Raw genomic sequence first — 5,041 nt, 5'->3', positions numbered from 1 at the left:
CACTTGTCTCGTTTGTTTTGGTGTAACGCTATAATTTGGACTGTTCTAGTTAGTCAATCTCTATTTTAAATGTTGGTAACTAATACCTGGAGGAAGTATTTTATCACTAAATAAGAAAAGTGCTTTCTCAGGTTTCTCCAAAGCTTCCTTATCTTCATTGATTCACTCTTAGTTATGTTGTTCTGTTGATTTCAGATCAGTATATTTGTAAATGTGCTCTGTCACATCCCAAGTGCTTTCTGTCTCTAGGATGCCCCTTCTGAGCTTTTCCTTTTATTTCCCAGTTATATTTGTATTTCAGTTGTTTATTAATATTTTAGTTCTTCATAGTGTCAAGTGAGACAATGAGAACAGAGGTTGTCCCAGTTCCAACTCCAGAACTGCTAATGACGGACTGTAATAGAACATCTGTTGCTGCTCTACCTGAATTTGAACCTGGGTCCGAAAGGCACCGTGGCTGCGGGCCCAGGGTTTCCCCACACCCGGCGTGGAGTGAGGAGCAGGTAGCGACGCCCGCTGTGACGTCACGCAGCGTCGTGTCATCGCTCAAAAGTTCTGGAGGAAAATTCCTCGCCAGAAGTGGAAAATTCTCAGCTGTGTTTTTTTTTTTTTTTCTCGGAAGTACACAAACACATTAATGCGTGGAGACACACACGCAAGAGCCGCTGCTGATGGCAATATTAATTTCCTCCTCCAAATGCCGACGAGGCCTGGTGTTGTGTAACGACAGCGAGCGCAGACCACCCACCTCTCTGGCCTGACACACACGCAGCCATATTTAGAGTAATGCAATACTAGGTTGTCTACGCGGTGCTCGGATCCAATCAAAATTGCATAACGTGGAACTGTCCAATAGCGCTGCGAGGTCCAGGGTATATTTGCGTTTATCTGTGGCATGAATCATTACTTCTCATTTGGAATAGTTTTCATTTTCCTTCCCAGCGGCCCTTGTCTGGCTATCTTTTCCAAACAGTGTAACCCAGTACTTTGAATAAACATGAGGAGTCTGTATACCAAATATTTGTGGGAGTGAGATGGCTGCAAGTGCGTGCTATAGTGTTGTGCACGCGGGCGAGAGAGTCGGCGCGAGCCGTGCTCATGGGGGAACGGGAGGAGCCGAGCAGCAGCGGCGTCCACGAAACAGCTGTCAGTCACGCACGACGTGAAGCGGGACTGAACTAGTATCTGACGCCATCGCAGCCATTAGTTACCCGTTGACCTGTTCTTCCCCCTTTGGACCCAGCGACCACCTGAGAGGCCTGAAGCTGTTCCCTGAGCACCGCTTGGGCTTTGTTTCGTGCCATCGCGCCTTCCACCACCTCCGGCCGCGGCCCTTCGTCCTCCTCTCCCTCTCGTTCGTGTTATCTCCCTCCGTCCCGCCGCGCGCCCTTCGTTCTTTCTGCTGCAGGATTTGGAGCTTGTTTACGCTTTCGGACCACGGCACTGACTCGCATCCATGAAATGATGCAATTAAGGTTCCCACTGGGACTCAATCTGTCACGTTAACACATGGTGAACCCCGACAGAGGGCTGAAAGCAGCGACAGGTAACTAGTGGTGGGTGGTTCAGAAAAGAGGGGAGAGAAATAAGGAAAGCTGCGATATCGCCCGACCGTGACGCCTTCGTGGGGGTAGATTCACCTTTGGATCGATGCCTGCACTGGTCTCTCCATCATCTCTGAAGCCCCGAGGTGAACAGATGATCATGTACTGGCCTCAAAGAGCCGGTCATGTCATGTGATGTGCCATTACTTGCTGTTACTCACAAACCTTACAAACATCTTTAACAACACCACGGGAATAAGTGACGTTGAGATGATTCGTTTAAGCCTGGACTCTATTTCTAACTGGGCTGTACTAGAACTAAACAGCCGGGTCTGTAAATGTGACACAGCAGAAACTCTGAGGATTAGAACTAAAATGCCACACACACGTCCTCTGGTCCTCACGGTGTACATTTCCAGCTCAGAAGTGCTTGACCTGGTTTCACATCCTGAGAAGTGATGTACAGACTAATACTCCTCTGAGACAGCGTTCATCATTATCACCACCATCATCTCCGAGACCAGGCTCTCACATATTAAGCAGCAACTACTACATGAACCTCTTGTCTGTGAGTTACGGTGATGGGGAGGCTTCGAATGATAATAAATCCTTCCACACATTTGTTTGCGCATTGAACCAGACCGATGAAAAATCCCCGGCACAGAGGGATCTTCCACTGCGGCGTCTTGTTATCTTTCCTGATTGAGCAGGAAAGTGCTGGGCGTGCACAGTAGCTCTGCATATATCACATTTCTGTGCACGCGGCCCTCAAAGACAACACGTCGCTCCCGGTCTGCTTCTCCTCGCCGTGCGCCTCCGCCGGGCTGCGTAAACAAGTGATGGCGGCTGGAATGGACCACCGGGGTGCAAGTTTCCACGTGTGTGAAAGAGCTTTCCCAAACACATTGCAAGTGTTATGCAAATGGTTTCTGGCGGCGCTGGTGCGGCGGCGTTGCCGCACAACACGCTTCACCTGTGCAGGACTGTGTGGGTCAAAGGTCAACAACGCGCCACCAGCGACTGGACCTGCACAATACAAGGGAGGTGCGTTTAACTGATTGTTTCTCCCCCTAATTTAAAACCTGTGAGTTAGAGCTGGAACCAGCTGGAGCACAACAAAAAACACAAACATCATCTTATTTATGGCTCTCACACACAGTCGCACACACGCGCCCCCGTCACTCCAAGTCCGGCGTCACTCTGCAGAACGAGGCCGGGGTAAAACACGCCAGAAATGGAAGATTACAGAGCAAACGGATCACTAAACGGATGTTAATTCTCATGAGTGAAGCGAAAGCACACGCAGGTTGTCATTTTCCTTGGTGAAGTGTTCTTCCGTGGCGCTGCCGCAACATTTGCCAAATCCCTAATCCTGGTGTTGGTACAAAGGCTGCCTGTGGTGGCGGCGGCGGTGGCGGTGCCTGTGTGCATCCTAATCTCCACAAAGCTCTGTGTCTAATGGCTGCGCTGCCTCTCTGTACACTGTGTGCCTTAAATTAGCTGTAGCCTAACAGCCATGGCCGAGCGGTAACAAGAGAACAAACAGGCTGCCAAGCAAGGAGGCGAGCAAGGAAGGAAGGAAGGAGGGAAGGAGATCAGCTTGTGACCTCACGCGTCACCGGGAAGTTAGTTTGAACGCGCCCCAAACGGGTTTACTTCACTCTTTAAAAGCTTCGACGCGACTAACTCAGACGCTGCTCTGGTTTAAATCAGCGGCTGCAGAGCTGCTGACGCTCAGCGTGTTCCTCTCCTGCGTCTGTCTTCACGTGGGCACGGCAGAAACCTGCAGCAGACCCGGGATCAGCGTGGACGGCACCGGTTTAGATGGAGACACAAAGGACCTCCGCACAGCAGCCTCCTCAACGATGACTGGCTGAACACAAGGGAAGCAGAACCGGAACGAGGGCCTGAAGCCGGTACTTGTCCTTGTACGTGATCAGGAACATGGTGATGGATGCTGAGGCTTTATTTACCCCCATCACATTGTGCTCCTGCCACCGCCGTCCCTGCTGTCCTCATCAGGTTCTCGCAGGTGTCCCGTCTGTTGACCTCCACCCCGACCTTAAAGACCTCCAGCCTTTAACCCTTCACACCTGGGCACCTCCTCTTTCTACCCGCTCTGAGCTCTGACCTCAGACTGTCCATCACTCTGAGGTGACCTGCTAAAAGCATTATCCAAAACCTTAAAGCTGCTCACTGGTCTCAGGCCAGACCCTCATAAATCACAGAAACACCCTCGAAACAACAAGGGAACACTTCACTTCATGCAACGCGGAATTGAAGGGCACATTTTCAATAGAAGGTAAGTACAGCCACGTAAGTACTGTATGAAATGATTAAAAAGAAATATGGAAACATTGAATTCCACAATTTATGTCACCAAGACAAAATATTTCAAACCTACAATTTATTGTACTGTATTAACACCAGATTCACACTTCTCAAGTTTCCATCTGCATTTGTTAAGAAAATAGTAAATATTATTAGAAAATATGAATATATTGAGAACAGCATATAGTGCAGAAATAATTATTCAGTGCACTTTATTTCTGTAGCTCCTAAAGTTGATGAATAAATGGATGAGTAAATCATTTTGCATTATTGATTAAAATGTAGACCAGCTTAAATTTACAAAGACTAGTATTTGATTTATTTGTATTGAACGTCATTAAATGTCTGTATTTTCCCAGGCAAGAAAAAAAGTAATGTAAGTATCAGGGGTTCAGACTTAGAAAACATCACAAAGGGAAAAAGCACCAAAAACGCAGAAATACCTCAAGTGTTAATTTTGGAACCAGACTCTAAACAATGTCGTACGAGTCAAATGGTAAAAACCTAAGTGGTCGCGTCCAAAGCCAAAATCATTATCAGCAGTTATGAGATTAAGTTGAAGCTGAAGTTTCCAGAACGCAGGTGGTCTCAGGAAAACGATGAAAATGCATGTGAGCTGTCGCGGAGTTCACCCACATGTCACCATCACACACGAACGAGGCCGGTTTAATGGCAGCAGAACCAGCACCGGCACCGCTCCAGGGATCGGACTCTCGCGGGGGAGGATTCGCTCCGGCCTTTTGTCATTGGGGACGGACGCGGGGTGTTTCCTGCAGGTGGAGGCAGCATCCGATCCCTTTGTGGGGCAGCGGAGACCCCCGATGCGCCACGGACGAGGATCTGCAGATCTGCAGATCTGGGAATCTCCATGCTCTCCCACCCCCCCACGCTGGCAGATGGGAGCTGCTGCTGCACTTGCCACACACTTCGCTTCTTTTTCCTTTCCCCTTCTCCTCCACTGCTTTCCTGCTTGGCGGACGGAATCCAGTCTAATTGTATTGTATTTGACAGATACGGAGTGAGGTTTGGCACTAATTCAAGGCAGACGGCGCTCTGCCATTTTATGCTTTCCTTCCTCCTCGCCTGTGTGTGATGGTGGTGACACGTTTGACGAAAACCATCCGAGACACAGGTTCGAGTGGGAGCTGGGAGCCGACAGAGACGGG

The sequence above is a fragment of the Betta splendens genome, chromosome 1, assembly GCF_900634795.4.
Source record: "Betta splendens chromosome 1, fBetSpl5.4, whole genome shotgun sequence".
Lineage (NCBI taxonomy): Eukaryota > Metazoa > Chordata > Actinopteri > Anabantiformes > Osphronemidae > Betta > Betta splendens.
Note: the sequence above shows the minus strand (reverse complement) of the source record.